General features: G+C 35.4%; 1 non-coding gene and 2 pseudogenes across 1 annotated transcript; 1 reads left to right on the forward strand and 2 right to left on the reverse strand.

Annotated features, from left to right (window-relative positions):
• The window catches only part of LOC120217309, a 41388-nt pseudogene extending 27732 nt beyond the window's left edge, over window positions 1–13656 (forward strand).
• A 1033-nt stretch (window positions 13657–14689) lies between these two features.
• Window positions 14690–14840, reverse strand: LOC120217313. Its single transcript, XR_005525141.1, has one exon. It is a non-coding gene; the product is annotated as a U4 spliceosomal RNA (small nuclear RNA).
• Window positions 14841–15280: 440 nt separating this feature from the next.
• On the reverse strand, window positions 15281–18363 carry LOC120217310 (annotated as a pseudogene).
• Window positions 18364–18607: the final 244 nt, after the last annotated feature.

An 18607-nucleotide genomic window follows, 5' to 3' on the forward strand; every position in this document is an offset into this window, starting at 1 on the left:
CACAGTGCCAGACATACATGTAAGATGTCTTATGTGACAAAAAGTAGAGATCTGCTTTGGACTTTTGAACCATAAATTGTGACCAAGTTTACCCTACCCTAAAATTTTATAAGTTCGCCCCCCTAACAATAAAATCACTTATCCGTCCCTGCCGGTGTAGTAGTGTTTTATTTTATCAAATAGAAAATACACTGCTTTTTTGGATAATGCACTGTCTGATTTATGATTCCTTAATGGATCATTCTTTTTATAATTTATGAGATGCAAGATTTTAGCGAATAACCTACAAATCCCCAGTAAAAATATATGAGTGAGTTCTTGAACCTGTGTACATGTTACTAAACTTTGGATTAAACTATGGAGTAGTTTTCTTTGCAATCCTGAACTTGGTCTTATGTCTGGTTCTAGGTTCTATAGACCTTATGAACAGTGCTACTAGTAGTAATATAATGAATGGAATGATTCAGGCCCATATCTTGCTAATAAGTGATGCTCAGCATGGCTTGCAAGTTTACATTAGTGTGGTCTTGGTTGGTGTTTTTCCCCCCTTAAACACTTTCATTTGAACAAGTTATTTTGGTTCTAAGTAGTTCCTAATTATCTTTCTGAAGTTCAGCCTTGTCTGCTGTGTCTCTCTTTTTTCTATTTCAGGTCATTGAAGGATTAGATTTGCTGACCATGCTGGAAGGGCAGTGGTCATCACTGGGATGCCATTTGCCACTAGGACAGATCCCAAGGTTTGGTCATCCTTATCCCATTACTCAGTTTCTTCATTGACAGTTTTCACTCTCACTCATCATGAACTTTGCTTCTTTTTTGTGGCATGAGCATCATATAACCAATTTGGCTATTACAGATGAGTGCATGTACCAAACAAACGCTTACCATTACCTTCTCATTGCTTTATGTGTGTGCGTGTGTTCTTTTTACAAATCTGACAGATAATATGACAGGTTCGTCTGAAACGCGAGTACTTGGACCTACAGGCACAATCACCCAGGGAAGGATGTAAGGTAATGAACGATGCAGATACTGCTCAAGTAAAGATGTTTTTAATAAGTAAACAAGTTTTTGTGCTGATTTCATCAGATGCTTAAGTTGTTAACTGGAGAAGAGTGGTACAACCAACAAGCATCAAGAGCTGTAAACCAGTCAGTCGGAGAGTATCCGTCACCGCCATGATTATGGAGCGATTATCTTTTGTGATGAAAGGTATTTGTTTTCTGTTATCCTTTCTCGTAACTTTCATCCAAGTTTTGTCCATGTTGTAGTAAATACTTGAAATTGAACAATTTTCTTAGGTTGTGTTCCCTTCGACTCTCTGTTGAAAATGATCAACTCATTATCAATTTCCCTTTTATGGTTCCTTTATCTTCTGAGATCTTTACAGGTTTGCTCAACAAAGTCGTCAGTCTCAAATATCAGTTTGGATACACCTCATATTAAGGTATACTTCTAGAAAATGAAACAACCATTATTTGAAGGATTCTGCTTATTCCTTCTTTGCTTTTGCTGTGTTACACCAAATTCGGCGATGCTGTTTTTACGCTGACTTGTTTCTTTCGAGATGGAGAAAGCCGTGGTCCTGCAAAGCCAGAGCCAGAACTACCAAACAAAAGCATGGTATATGTCCTTTAATAATGTTTCTGTTGTCCCATTTCTTTGATTTATTTCTCAATCTTTGTAAATGTCTTGCCAGCCATCTATATGGATCACACAAATCATGGTCTTACTTGGGACAATACCTTCCCTGAGTGTCTTCTTTGGTCTTTACTCCCCATTGACAAGGCAATCTTTATATCTTTCATGGAGTGACATCTTTTTTTTTTATAAGAAGTGGAGGCCTCGTTAAAAAACCCCTTCATGATTAAAGGAACACCAATAGGTGTTCCTTAATCAGCGGAAGGAGGAAAAGAGTGCCTCAAAATTCATTAATAACTGAAAATTGCATAATGTTTAAAACAGCCAAGCCCCCTACAAAGAACAACCCGAAACACTCAAACAAACATCCTAACTGAATAAAAAAACTAACCAATACCAACCTTAGCTAAGCTACCAGCCTTATATTAGCTGTTATATCAACCCATCTGATAACCCTCCAATTCTCTTAACATGGCAGCAATCCTTCACTAAATTTAGATAAACAACATGACATCTATCTAAATTCTTTACCCAATCCACTGCTAGTTTACTATCAGATTCAACAATCCACCGATTCTTAAACCTCTGAAGAATAGAATCTAAGAGAACTAAACCCCTCTTAATGGCTATAAGCTCCATCAAAGTAGGAGGACCTAGACCAACAGCTTCTTGGAAAGAACCCTTCATCTCACCAACCTCATCTCTTAATAAACCACCTATACCACTCTTTCACCAATCTCCACACAGCTGCATCCACATTCAATTTTAGATAACCCTTTGAGGAGGAACCCAAGACACGATATTATGAATCAAATTCCTGGAAGAAGAGCAGAAATCTCCAATAGAGGGATCACTAATTAGAGAGTCCTTAGAAATAGAAACTTCCTTGAACTTAGCTAAGAACCAAGAAGCTAGTCTAAATCTAGCCATGAAAAATAGTTCAATCTGATCTAAGGTCCTTCCTTCAAACACAATGGCATTTCCGAATCCAAATAGTCCAAAGAACTACTCCCGGAATAAAGGACCAAATAAAATAATAAGGCACCAAATCACTCCAAGCTAGTAAAAAACTTTGAGCATTATCAGAAGAACTAAACTAAGTTTCCAAAAATTCAAAAACTTATTCCATAGGGACCAGGCCACCGTGCAGGAGAAAAATAAATGGGAGGCAGATTCGATCTCTCTTTTACAAAAAGGACATGAAATGTCTACAATCCCCGAAACCCCTCGTTTTGTAATTCAAACTTACTGCTAATTTTTGGTGCGCTACCTACCACATAAAAGTCTCCACTCTTGGAGGCACCAACCCTCTCCAGATAAGTTGCATCCAAAATTTCTCGTCTGCCGAATCAGATAACAAAGCTTCATACAAGAGTTGACAGAAAAAAACTTCCCCTTCCCTCTCCATATCAGACCATCTCTATACTCTTGGGAGAGACTATAGCCAGTAAATCTGAAAACTATCCAGTTCTCAATCACACAGATTTCTTCTCAACTGAATGCCAGACCACCCTGCTGATCGAAATCACCATACTCAATTAAGACCCCATACTTATTCAAAGAAGAGCAAATAATCTCGGGAAAACAAGCTTCAAAGTAGAATCCAATGCCCAACTATCGAACCAAAAACGGATACTCTCCATTACCCACTTTGACTTGAAACAAGCTTCGAAATTAACACCAAATGATCTTCTTTAAAATGGTTGTTTACCACCGATTTCCAAAGCCAAGAAACATTTGTTGGAAATTTGCTCTTGAAAAATAGCAGATTAGTGTTCAGATTATTTGGAAATCATCTTCTTCCAAATGGATTCCCTATCATTAGCAAACTTCCAAGACCATTTCCCTAATAAAGCTCTATTCATAAAATTAAGATTCAAAACACCCAGACCACCAACTTCTTGCTTTACACGTCGTCTAGTTGACCATGTGAATCTTCTTGAACTCTGCCCTTCATCCCCATAAAAAATTGGCCATGTTGGAATTCAGCTTTAAATTCACCGCTGCAGGAATTGAACAAGACAAAAAGAATGTAGGTAACGAGCACAAACCGACTTCAATATTACCAGTCTCTGAGCATTATCATGAAGAACTAAACTAAGTTTCCAAAAATTCAAAAACTTATTCCATAGGGACCAGGCCACCGTGCAGGAGAAAAATAAATGGGAGGCAGATTCGATCTCTCTTTTACAAAAGGACATGAAATGTCTACATCCCCGAAACCCCTCGTTTTTGTAATTCAAACTTTACTGCTAATTTTTGGTGCACTACCTACCACATAAAAGTCTCCACTCTTGGAGGCACCAACCCTCTCCATAAGGCACCAACACTCAAACAAACATCCTAAACTGAATAAAAAACTAACCAATACCAACCTTAGCTAAGCTACCAGCCTCTATTTAGCTGTTATATCAACCCATCTGATAACACCCTCCAATTCTCTTAACATGGCAGCATATCCTTCACTAAATTTAGATAAACAACATGACATCTATCTAAATTCTTTACCCAATTCACTGCTAGTTTACTATCAGATTCAACAATCCACCGATTCTTAAACCTCTGAAGAATAGAATCTAAGAGAATTAAACCCCTCTAAAGGCTATAAGCTCCATCAAAGTAGGAAGACCTAGACCAACAGCTTCTTGGAAAGAACCTTCATCTCGCCAACCTCATCTCTTAATAAACCACCTATACCACTCTTTCACCAATCTCCACACAGCTGCATCCAATTCAATTTTAGATAACCCTTTGGAGGAGGAACCCAAGACACGATATTATGAATCAAATTCCTGGAAGAAGAGCAGAAATCTCCAATAGAGGGATCACTAATGAGAGAGTCCTTAGAAATAGACTTCCTTGAACTTAGCTATGAACCAAGAAGCTAGTCTAAATCTAGCCATGAAAAATAGTTCAATCTGATCTAAGGTCCTTCCTTCAAACACAATGGCATTTTCCGAATTTCCAAATAGTCCAAAGAACTACTCCCGGAATAAAGGACCAATAAAATAATAAGGCACCAAATCACTCCAAGCTAGTAAAAAACTTTGAGCATTATCATGAAGAAATAAACTAAGTTTCCAAAAATTCAAAAACTTATTCCATAGGGACCAGCCACCGTGCAGGAGAAAAATAAATGGGAGGCAGATTCGATCTCTCTTTTACAAAAAGGACATGAAATGTCTACAATCCCCGAAATTCTCGTTGCCGAATCAAGATAACAAAGCTTCATACAAGAGTTGACAGGAAAAATACCTTCCCCATTCCCTCTCCATATCAGACCATCTCTAGACTCTTGGGAGAGACTATAGCCAGTAAATCTGAAAACTATCCAGTTCTCAATCACACAGATTTCTTCTCAACTGAACATGCCAAGACCCACCTGCTGATCGAAACTCACCATACTCAATTAAGACCCCATACTTATTCAAAGAAAGAGCAAATAATCTCGGGAAAACAAGCCTTCAAAGTAGAATCCAATGCCCAACTATCGAACCAAAAACGGATACTCCCTCATTACCCACTTTGACTTGAAACAAGCTTCGAAACTTAACACCAAATTGATCTTCTTTAAAATGGTTGTTTACCACCGATTTCCAAAGCCAAGAAACATTTGTTGGAAATTTGCTCTTGAAAAATAGCAGATTAGTGTTCAGATTATATTTGGAACAAATCATCTTCTTCCAAATGGATTCCCTATCATTAGTAAACTTCCAAGACCATTTCCCTAATAAGCTCTATTCATAAAATTAAGATTCAAAACACCCAGACCACCACAACTTCTTGCTTTACATTGTCGTCTAGTTGACCATGTGAATCTTCTTGAACTCTGCCCTCATCCCCATAAAAAATTGGCCATGTTGGAATTCAGCTTTAAATTCACCGCTGCAGGAATTGAACAAAGACAAAAAGAATGTAGGTAACGAGCACAACACCGACTTCAATATTACCAGTCTCCCTACCAAAGAAAGGGTTTTTGCCTTCCAACCCGCCAGCTTCTTAAAAAAGTTATGAACAACCGGATCCCACAAAGTTGAAGAGTTATTGTTTGCACCAAGCGGCAGCCCTAAACAATCAAAAGGGAAACGACCAACTGTACAGCCAATGTCACCGCCCACTCCTAACCTCTTCCTCACTAATGTTAATGTCAAATTTGCTTTTTCTAAGATTAAGTTGAAGGCCGGACATTACTTCAAAAACTCGTAAAACTCTCTTAACATTTAAAATTTACTTCTTGGATGCATTACAAAAAATAATGAGGTCATCTGCAAATTGCAGATGAGATAGCATAAAGGAACCCTTATCTTTGCCTAACACCATACCACAGAACAAACCCGAACCGCCTTAAGAAGCAATAGGTTGAGGAGCTCTCATATAAAGTTAATGTTAATGTCACTAATGTTAATGTCAAATAATTTGCTTTTTCTAAGATTAAGTTGAAGGCCGGACATTACTTCAAAAACTCGTAAAACTCTCTTAACATTTAAAATTTACGTCTTGGATGCATTACAAAAAATAATGAGGTCATCTGCAATTGCAGATGACATAGCATAAATGAACCCTTATCTTTGCCTAACACCATACCACTGAACAGACCCGAACCGCCTTAAGAAGCAATAGGTTGAGGAGCTCTCATATAAAGTTAAACAATAGTGGGGAAAGAGATCCCTGTCTAAGGCCTCTAGCCACTGGAAATTCCTCTATTGGCACACCATTAACCAAAACTGACACCAAGGAGGATGTAACACATTTTCTTATCCAACGACACCATTTAATTCCAAAACCCATTTTGACCATCACTTTAAAGAGAATATCCCAATCCACAGTATCATAAGTCTTCCTGAAATCTACCTTGAACACGCAGCCCTTTAATCCTTTCTTCCTCCAAAAGCCAATTCTTTCATTAGCAATAAAAGAGCAATCCAAGATTTGTTGACCATGAATGAAAGAAATTGCGAAGCACTAATAACATCATTCATGCAACTTCTCAGCCTTCTCGAAAGACACTTCGAAAGGATCTTATACATCCCTCCTACTAAACTGATAAGTCTGAAATCATCTAAGCCACCAATGTTAGAACCCTTCGGGATGAGAGTTATGAATGTGTGATTAATATCATGCTCTCAATCTTTTCCCAAGTAAAAGTTATGAAAAAATTTCAGGATATCATCTTTCAAAGAGGACCAAAACCTTTTGAAAAACCCCATATTTAGCCCATCAAGCCCTGGCTTTATTACTATCACACGAATTTAAAGCCTCCCAAACTTCTTCCGTAACACATTTTCTAAACTAAGGCTCTGCTCCAAAGAGATTCTTGACTTGAATCTTTATAATCGAGCATTGTTGGGAAAATGGGTATGGAAGTTTGTAAACGAAAAGAATTCCCTATGGAAAAGAGTGTTGTGTAGCAAGCAAAAGGTTAGTTGCAATACTATGTCTATTAGTAAGGTCATTTCTCCAAAATCTTCTTGGAATTTGAGAAGTATTGCTAATAATTTTTTGGAGAATGATTCGGGGGGAAAGTGTCTTAGATCATTTCGAAGTTGCAAGTAGGAAATGGAAAGTCCATATCTTTTTGGATTGATCCATGGGTGGATGAGGTTCCTCTAAAAAATATTTTCCCTAGAATTTTTGCACTCTCTACTAACAAATGGGGTAAGGTTGCTGAATTTGGAAGTTTTGAGTTGAATGGTTGGGTGTGGAACATTCTTACTAGGAGGAATTTGTCGGATTGGGAATTTGATCAATGGATGGATTTGATGGTGAATTAAGGATATAAAACTCACTGATTCGGTTGAAGACTTTCTCTCTTGGTCTGCAAGTGGTGATGGGTTATTCTTAGTAAAATCGTGCAGGAAAGCTCTTGGAGGGGAAGCTGGGGGTAATGATTTGTGGTCAAAAGGGGTGTGGTTGGGTTTGTCACCGCCTCGTGTTGAAGCTTTTCTTTGGCAGTTAGCTCATCAGAAAGTTGCAGTTAAAGTGGAGTTAACGAGAAGAGGAATGTCCTTAGAAGAAGATATCCTCTGTCCGTTTTGTAGGGAACATGAGGAATCAGTGCAACACTTGTTTATTACGTGTTTTTATAGTGTGGGAATTATGGAATAGAGTGGTTAGATTCTGGGATTTTATCTATAGTGTTACCACAGGACCCTGCTTCTTTACTTAACTCGTGGGGGAATTTGAGGGTGAATTCATTGATTTGGAAGTTTATCCCGGGAGTTGTTTTTTGGTCTATTTGAAAAGCAAGGAATGCGATTGTGTTTGAAGGATTAAACCTTGATAGGTTATCTCTCTTTTTCCTTGTGAGATTTAGGCTATCTAAATGGTTCCTAGCAAAGTATCCTAAATTCAATATACAAGAGGATTTGCTTATTGGGGATCCATCACTTGCTGATGGTATTTCTGTTCCTAAACCTAAGGATTATTCTATGATTTGTTGGCTCCCTCCCCCTGTTGATTTCTTGAAGATGAATGTTGATGGAGCTGTGAGGTTAAATGACTCGGTTGGAGGTATTGGAGGTATTTTAAGAGGCTGGAATAGCTGTACTCTTCTGACTTTTTCAGAGAATATTGGCCAAGGTCCTCCACTAGTTGTTGAATTAAAGGCTATTAAAAGAGGCATTGAAATTTTTTTGGCATCACGCTGGTCTGCTGTCAGTAGGTTGGTTGTTGAGAGTGATTGCAAGTCAGCAGTGGAGTGGATCCATTCCCCGTCTTTGGCTCCAGTTTTCATATTGCCTTTAGTTAAAGAAATTTTGTTGATAATTTCAGAAAAGGTGGTGTTAATTAGGTTGATTCCAAGGGCTTGTAATGGGGAGGCAGATAGTTTAGCAAAGAAGGGGATAGGTTGATTGTATGATTTTAGTTGTATGTTTCATTCTTTGGTCAGTAGGATTTTGAAGTAGGTGAAGTTGTTAAGTCTTATGTAATCTCTTCGGATGTAATTGTTAAGGCTTATGTAATTCTGGTATAGTAATAAAATGAGGCACTCTTTTCCTCCCTCCACTACTTGATCTTTTCTGTTAGGAAAGGGTTATCTATGAGGGAGGTTTTTAATGAGGCCTCCTATTTTCTATCAAAAATAAATAAATGATTTCATCTTTAACCTTGAGAGCGTTCAAATAATTCATCCTCCTCCTAATGGTGTAGGTATGAAAAAAGTTTTGTATTCCAATCTCCATCTTTTATCCATTTCACTCTTGAGTTTTGAAACCAAATTTTCTCCTCAATCCTGTAGAATCTCCACAATTCGTTTCTCAAAGCACGCAATTCTGCTACCCTGTCTCTACCCCTCAAAACCTGTTGTTTCTGTATTTCATTTTCTAATCGATGAATCTTCACTTCTAATGCAGAAATTACAACACCTAGAAACTGATCTCTCCTTCCAGACCATTTTTTAATAGCTGATTTCGAGCTTCTAATGATACTCAGAATACCCACTCTTCTCTGAACTTTCTTGCATTCTTTAATTGCTGCTACAGCCTGCTCATCAAACCCATCCTCATTCATTAAATAATTGAACAACCTGAAAGGTTTCTTACCCCAATTAGCTTACCCACTCTCAAGTAAAATTGCATTATGATCAGAAATAGACTTCGGAAGTAAATACTAGGTGATATCCGAAAATGCAGATGAGAAATTTATGTTCAGCAAAAACCTATCCAATCTGACAACAGTATGATCTCCCCGATTATTACCCCAAGTAAATCTTCCCCCAATTAAAGGTATATCAATTAGGCTAGTTTGTTGAATAAATTGCCTAAAAATCTCCATAGAATTTCTGTTTTGAGCTCTACCTTCCTTCTCCTCTTCTGTTAAATAGGCATTAAAATCCCCTCCCACACAAAAAGGAGTACTGAAACCAATTAGAAACAAGCACAACTCCTCAAAAAAAACCTGCTTTCTCTTCCTCCACTGAAGGACCATATATATTAATAAAGCCACACCTAAATTGATTCGTTTTGAATTTCCCTAAAATGGCAATAAATCTCCTATGTATATGTTGATCTTCTACCTCAAAAACACTATCATCCAAACAACTTAATAAACCACATGTGGAACCTTCTGCTGGCGATTCAACATAACCTTATAGATTACTCAGACCACTTCTTCTCAATAAAGACCTTGGACATACCTCCACTTTTGTTTCTTGCAGAAAAAGAAAAGATGGTTTCTTCTCAGAAACCATTTTTTGAACGGCTCGATGCTTTTTTTTCTTCTCAAAACCCCTGACATTCCAGGACTTAATTCCGCATTAACAGGTTTATGTCACTTGGCTAAACCACCTCCTGATTTTGAGATTTAGCTGTATCCTCTAGGACCATTGCTGGCAGCTGTGAGTCCATAGTATTGAAGATGAGGTGCATGGTGTAGATTTTGACTGTCCTATAATTAATAAGCTATGCATATGCCAATTTACGAAGATCTCTACTTGCTTTTCAGATGGATTCATCAATCAATACAATTCATTGTTACTGACATTCAAAGTGTTGTGATGAAAATCACTATATACATTTTGTTTTCACTAGAATGTGTAAACTTCTTCAGTCTCAATGCAAAAATCAGTTACTTTTGCTCATCCTCACTGGTGTAATGGACACCAGAGGGTCCTATTATTTTCTGATTATAGCACTTTTAATCAATGTTGCCTTCATTAGATCACCTATATTTCCTATTTTCATGCAGATTTAAGTCCATGTTCTACAGCATCAGTTCCTGATGAGGAGATCAAGGAATCTTCATCAGGTAGCATACTTCTCTAGACTTCGATTTAGATTCTTTTCCTCAATTTTGACCTGATAAAGTAATTAAGAGTTCAAGTTAAGAAGAATACGCAAACAGGATTGTGTCATGGGGTGATTTACAGAGAATTCCACGTCAACTGTCTTCCCTTTATCTTATTTCCTGGGACGACCTGTTGTGATCGATAGTCCAGCTCATCCAAGAGAGACTGAAACCTCAAGACTTTTTTAGAGAGAAACCCAGATCTCTTCAGGAAATAAGTCAATTGAAATAAAAGCACAATTACGAAACCTAAGGAAAGAAATAAAAAAGCGACCTAGACAAGTATCTAATAAATTATGAGTCCAACATATCCAGTTTAGCAGAAAGACGGATATTCATTGCTCATCATCAGACAATCACTTATCCACAAACTTCGTGTGGGGCTAATAGTTTCCATATCCTGTCTCATTGAAAACCCTTGTCGCTCCGCTTCTCCCTATCTCCCTCTAGGGTTATTGTAGTAAGATTCGATAGCAAGCTGGTGATCCTATTTGGTCAAATACCTAACTATAAACTCCTATGTTCCTTTCATACAGTATTTCTTAACAAGTTCCTGGATAATAAGATTAAAGGTTCTCTTATGGATATGATGGTGGAAATAAATGTATCCATCAGTTAATTAAAGAATCATGAATGCGTCAACTATGGATATTGTGACTTCTTTAGTCATTTTACATTCCAGTACTGAACTATGAAAAATGGGATCTCTGTATCCATCATTCATAAACTATTTGACATGGTGGATGAAAAACACTACTGCTTATGCTGTTATTTTTTGAAAAGGAAATAGAGCGGAGATACAAATCGCGCTCAGTCTACCGAAGAAAGCTCCCTGCTCGGGTATCTATAGTTCTCGATGCACAACGTCATCTTGTTTCATCTGTTTCCTTCATATGGGTTGCGTCTTAATACCAAGTTTTTGCAGTCTACATCAATGGCTGTACCTCACTCCAAAGGTAAACGTCTTCTCTTTTAGATGTTAAAAGCAGCAACAACACAAGCCATCTCAGAGATATTCTCCCTGCCAACCTTTCATGTTTCACTCCTTGTATGGATTTGAAAAAGTTGAAGCGACCAAGTGATCTAATGATCAAAGAGAAAAAGTTGCTAATTACTGGGAAGGGGAAATTGCAATATCCAAATCATGATAATATTGGTTTGACTGCTGATCTTTCATTGGAAAAACAACAAAGTAAAGAGAAAAAACCAGCGCCATGTTCTATGAAGAAACACAAGGTACTACTTACAGAGCATGATGCATTGCAGCATAATAGCAGTCCCAGTGTTAATGCATCAGCTGCCCAAAGATTAGGGTCAAGAGATCCTACTTTCATTGTAAGTACAGCGGAGCACGACAATCTTTCTGATGCTACATATATTTTGAATGTTGATTTTCATTTACTACCCAAGGATGCTAGAGCTGCTGAGGTGGATGCTAAGTTCCTCGAGCATAAAAACAACAATGTTCCCGTAAGTGATGAGCAACGTGGTGCAGAGGAAACAAAAGGCTCCGCTTTTTTGATTCAGGTAAAATGTATCTTCTTTGTCTTCCAAAATTTCTTATACGTCAGCAATTGGAAGATTTAGTTGTATTGATATTTGCTTCGGTTCTATGTATCAACCATGTAAAAGGGAAGTTCCAGACCTAAGTGAACATCATTGTTTCTAGGTGATATGAAATTCCAACATTCTTGTTGCCAAATTTGGTCCTTTACATGAAGGAAATGAAGTCCAAAATGATAAAGATCGATAATCTTCTGCAATGCATTGTGGGATTATTTTCAGGACCTGAGAGGCTTCCTCTTCTTGAAAGGTATGCATATGCATCTACTCTTCAAATGCTTGTCTCCTAAAAATAGCTATAAATTTGAAAGTTGGATTGATGTTGCTTTTGCTTTCCATGTTTCTACCATGATGTTCTTTTGTTAGACATAGGGGTGAGAAAACTCAATTTGTTCTAAAAATTGACGCGAAAAGTTTTTAATAAAGTTTGAATGATAAAATATGACTTGTCAACTCAACTAACTTTAAATTTTTAAATTCGAATCAACTTGAATACTCATCTCAAATTTTTCAGATCTTTAATTCTTCTGTCATTTAGTACTTCAATTTTACATTTTATTCAATTTAATTTTTTATTGTAATTTTTTTGTAAATTCTTATTAATATTTTTTTCCGAAAACACCTTTTAAAAAATAAAATTATAAATATATTTTATGGTTATAGAAAGTCTTTAAATTAGACCAATTCACATGATAGCAATATAAATATTTACAAATTTAAATAGAAACTTGAAAATTCTACGTAATTAGATTCAAATTTTATAAATTCGACTTGTCTAAAAAAATTTTGAATGAAGTTTGAATCCTAAAATAGTACTCGTCAATTCAACTAATTAACTTGACTTGATCGAATACTTACCCTAATAAGGCAAGCAATTGTGAAGTTTTTTGCTAAGCATTGTGGATCGAGAGGAAGCGGGTGGAGACACTACGCCCCCCTCCACACACACACACAATAAAAATTTCAAATTCCTATATATTTTAGTTTTTTTTTTGTATTTTCAATTGAAAATCTGTTTTTGTTCCTCTAAAATTTTATAAGTTCATCTTCTCTTGAAATTTTATAAAGTCATCCCCTAATATAAAATCTTGCATATGTACATGGTGAATATTTGGGAAGAAGGAAGCAGGATCACGTAGTAGCAAAAGAAAACGAAAAGGGAAATACACAGTTGGAGAAAACCATGATTGTTAATGAACTCTGGGGTATACCATGCACCATTAGGAAAAGAAACCGGGGAGTTGAGCTTTAAGCATAGCCTGCCTGATTAGCCATAAAATCCTCCCTCAAATGGTGAAGAACAAGCATCATCTTCCATACTTAAGGACGCCTTCGTTTATCCCCCACTCCTCTCTGCAAACCCTTGAAATTTCTCAAGCTAAATCCAAAATTGTCTGAAATCACCAAATATGTCGGATGTCTTATTAACTTATGAAAGAATCCTATTTGCAACACTACCAAAGAAACAATTTGTTAGTTTACCGTACCTAAAATATCGATATTCTTTAGCATACCATTCATTTCCGTCCTTAGTTAGCTTGTAACTGATCTTACACTCCGATGTCATCTGTAACAGATTCAAGGATTACATGCCTGCGAGATATCGTTCTTTGTATGAGCAGTACATTGAAACAAGTAAAAGAGATGCTTGACAACCAGAGGAACTAAACTTATTAAGGGATGCCATTCCCCAATTTGAAATGGAAGTCTGCTGCATGGTGTACTCTCTAGATCAATGATCTTGTAGAATCAGAACTGGGAAGAATCATATAAACTTCACGGAAGTTTCATAAGAAGTAAATCGAAACTTTGTGCAACTATTGGAAACTTTTGGATGCATATTCATGTATAGAGGAACAAAAACTCATTCAACTTGAAGGTGTGATACTACCCATTGCAAACAATCTTCCCTAATCATCATTTGTTGCTTACTAAGAACATGAAGGAATTTTGCTTGGGGCAAGTCTAAATGTTTATGGGGTTTCTTTGGACAGAATTAGGCTTCAATTTTGGCTGGTTAATCCTATTCTTTTTTGCTGTCAATATTGTAAGTTGATTGATAGCTTTTCTTTGAACATGCAATGAGCTAAGTGGAAAACTTACACTAGCTGCGTTATAACCTCACCTCCAGCGTCGACCCCAAGCGCTAAGATGCTGAGCTGTGGCTCATACCCGCTGTTATTCTAGACGCAGCCCATTATTCACCTGTCGATGTGGGACTCCAACGTAGTTTAAATTTGCTATAAAGAAGGTCAAATTATTAGCGGTAACATACAGATTACAAACGCTGACACACATGATATTTATTAGGGTAAAGTAGGTCAAAAAAGTCGCATGATATTTTTAAATTTTTAAAAGTTATAAAATTATCATTCAATTTATAAAACAATTTCAAAATAATAAATTTGAATTTTTAATTAATTAATAATCAATTATAATAATTATAGTGACCTCTATAAAATTTATGTTATCCTTGTTTTTGGTATAGTCTTGTATCTTCATTTTGAAATTTCAGTGACCTCTTTAAGAGTTTAATTAATAATTTTGATGTTCAAATATTTAATCGAATTTAATCCTTAAAATTAGGAAATTCATATTATTAACTGACCTATAATGCAACTCACTTAAACGGACAACATATCTTTAGATAAATCGCTAAAATAAATGAGTTGGCTTAAGATTTGAAGACTGAAAATTGTAGGGCTTTACCCTGAAGGGAGCCCTTCCAGAAATTCTCTAAGGCCAGGGCTTAACCAAGGCCGAAGAGGGGGTTTGGAAATAGTTTTCAACCAGCAATAGACGCGCCTCGGTTAGAACCTCATTAGCTGCGTCATTGCCCCAAGCGCAAAGATGTCTTAAACTAGTGTATGCCCTCGCATTTTATAATAGATGCAAGGAATCTCTCCCTATTCACCTACCGATGTGGGATTGTTTTCAATTTGGCATTTAAAAGGTAATCACATCATGATAACATCATAAAAGGATTCTCCATGATAACACTCAAGTAAACAATCACCAGTTTACTCTTATTTTCAGATATGTGATTCGAATTTGATTGCGAGTTTCGAATATATTTATATGTCGGTCTTAGATATGGATCAGATTAACAAAACTCAACTGTGATTTCTTAATGTTTATAAGGATGAAATTCATTATTGAACCCACGTATATTAAATGTTAAATTTTAAAAGAGATTCGAATTTAAAAGAGAATTTGATTTTAAAGGAAAATAGAAAATAACAATGAAAGCTTGCAGGGAACGTAGATCCAGCTCTCTCGGTCATTTGGTGGATCAAGCATCGGTTTCGCACCATTCTTGCAGTGCTGGTGTTTCAATTCCTATGTTCTTCATGTCATTCATATTGGCTGGTTCACAAAATAGTTTAAAAGTCTCTATATTAGGGTCGGGATATGTATTTAAGCTCAAAATCTCATATGATATTCCAAAGAATTTGGATAAAAACATTTTAATCTCGAACAATTATCTAATATAAATAAGATGTAATTTGTTTCATAAATAGAATTAGTTTTTACTTAAAGTCGAACATACCGTCATGTATGTCAAGAGTAGCAGCAGCTGTGGCATCAACAATAACAATAACGGATTTGAAATCAAATGACACTGCATCAAACACGGTTTGTCTAATGCAGTTTGGAGTTTGAATACCTACATATGTATCGTATCAAATTTGACAAATTTAACCGTTTCAGTTAAGTAATAACGGATTTAATAAACTAATTTCATAATCGAGGAAGGAGTTACGATCAAACAATATAAGGTATAAAGACTTATTAAACATTTAAATCTAAAAACTGAGGAAATTAAATATTTTATTTAATTAATATTTAAACTGATAAAAAAAATTAAAATATTATTACAACAAAATATTTGGGGCATATCGTTACTCTCCGGTAAATAGCTTCGTCATTGCCCATCACTTTTAAAGAGTGAAATGGTATTTTAGCCCAAATACATCATTATTACTTTGATATCTATTCTTTTATTCATTTGACTTTTAAAATTTTCAATTATGGTGTATATTGTCCCAATTCATTTTTTCTATTTTTGTTATAAAAAATTCTTGTCATTTTAAGAACGTATCACGTAACATAATACATATTAAATTTGAAAAACTTTATGAGAGTCTATAAAATAAATTTTAAAAATAAAAAATTATTTTTAAAAAATATAAAGAAAATGTAAGTACTTTTATCGGAGTTTTTTTTTAATAGATTTTCTAATAATTATTTTAAATTTAGATTTTACATATTATACGTCACACGATACGTTCTTAGAATATCTTGCTATTTTTCTTAAAACAAAAAAATGAGTTAAGGTAATGGGCGTATTAGTAAAAGGTTCAAAGGTTAAATTCAATAAAATACTTTTTCACCTAAAAAATGATAATAAAATGCAATTATAAAAATTAAAATATCTTTTAATGGAGAAAGTCTTAAAAAGGGTAACCTAGTTTAAAGTTTAGAATCGACGGAAATCGAACGGGATCGAAAATGTTATTAAAAATCATTATATTTTAAGATCAACTTAAAATGTTACGAAGAATATAATATTTTCGGTTGTCAACCGAAAATGTTTTGAAAAATATAAAATTTTATATTGTAACCGAAAAAACATAATATATTCGATTACAAGCTAAAAATGTTATGAAAAAGATAACATTTTCGATTGTAAACCAAAAATATTGTTGCAATCGAAAATATTATAAATAATATAATATTTTATGTCGTATCCACCATAAAATGTTATGTGCCGTTGAAATTAAAATTACCCCATTTTATAGTATTTTAAATTAATGTTACGTCATTTAATTTAAAAAAATCATTTAAAAAAATAAAAGTCCGTACCAACAACCACTAGATTTTCGATCCCTGAAGTGTGAAGAAAAGAATGAAGATGGGTAGCAAAGAAAGCACTGAAACGAGTCTTCAGCAACTTATAATCTCCTTGCTTTACCACCAGCCCATCTACCAGTTCTGCACCCACACTTCCCTTTATGGCCGGGCCTTCTTTTCCAGCAGAGTAATAATGACGACGAAACAGTTCCACGTCTCTTCCTAGATAGTCATTTTCACGAACAACCTAACACCAAAAAGCTTTTTCCTCACACACGCATTTTTACAAACACCGTAGCTGCATACTGCTTTTAAAAGTCCAGTTTTTAAATCTCGATTCGAATTGACATGAAACCTACTCTATCGATAACTTGGATTTAAAATAAATTAAATTTAAAAACGCCCAGTGCAACTAACAAAAAACTTACCCAACCAATGAGAACGCCACGTTCCCTGGCGATTTCTACAACTTTGATAACATTAGACTACGGCTTCGCCACCATTCACCCTTGTCGGTCTTTCTTCGAGAATAAAATCATTCTATAGAAAATACAAAAACACCCAAATACATTTAATCATTCAAATAAAAAAAAAAGGTGATCTTATTGATGTATTTCTGCTTTGCCGAATGTTTTTGATAGAGATTTCGTCTTCTGATTTCATTCACAGATAAAGACCACTATGAGATTGAAATTTAGGAATTCTGATCTAATTCTACTTTGAATATGATTTATATTGATCTGACAGTGAAAGAATAATCCGATAACGACACAACATTAAAATATAACTAAATCTGTTCGACCCAAAAAAATATTAATAAAAGACATTAATATCTATATAATTATAATTACAAAATAAGAACAGAATATTTTAAGAAAATATCGACAAGACCGGACAAATTTCACTTAAATCTAACTTTGACCTGACCCTTAAAAGTTTTAATAAAATATCAATCTCGACCAGAATCTGAACACCGTTAGGGTCAGTTAAATTGCGATCCATATTTGTGGAAAAATATATAAAATAAGACTTAAATATACAAAAAAGTATCTTATCTATATTCGTTTTTCAGTTTAGTGTCTAACGTTTATTTCGTTTTAGTTTGATGTTTAATGTTTCATTTCGTTACTCAAAATGAGTCATATCATGACGGACTGTTAGTTTTCTCCGTTATCAAATTGTGACATGTTCTCCATTAAGTGATACATGTCACAATCTGATAATGGATAAAACTAACAATCCGTCATGACTTGATCTATTTTGAGAAACGGAATGAAACATTAGACACCAGACTAAAACGAAATAAACATTAGACACTAAACTAGAAAAATAAGTATAGGTTAGACACTTTTATATATTTAAGCCCATTAAATAACAAGGATAAAGAAGAGGGAGAAAGAAGGCAGTTGCCTGCATGTCAACTACTAGTAGAGCCGTTTGCTTCCATTTGTCTGCCGTTGTGTCTCTGTGAAAAGAGCTTAGTGAATTACTGTTATTTGGACTGCTATAACAAAATGGCATCCAATAAATAAACATATGAGGTCAATAAAATAGGTAAAATCATTATGCTTTTTTGGTGTTCTATCACTTTCAATCATCAATGACTTCCCAGTTTTGGCTAAAAACAATCAAAACCCCATGTCGTAGGGGGTGTGCGGCGGGGTGAGGGGGAGGGGGGCAAGAAGCATGGTCTTGATGCGCAATCGGACAAGAAGCCAGCGGCATGGAATTAGGGATAGGAATTTGAAGTTTTTTGTAATTTCAA

Source organism: Hibiscus syriacus, unplaced genomic scaffold, assembly GCF_006381635.1.
Source record: "Hibiscus syriacus cultivar Baekdansim isolate YM2019G1 unplaced genomic scaffold, ASM638163v2 tig00110186_pilon, whole genome shotgun sequence".
NCBI lineage: Eukaryota > Viridiplantae > Streptophyta > Magnoliopsida > Malvales > Malvaceae > Hibiscus > Hibiscus syriacus.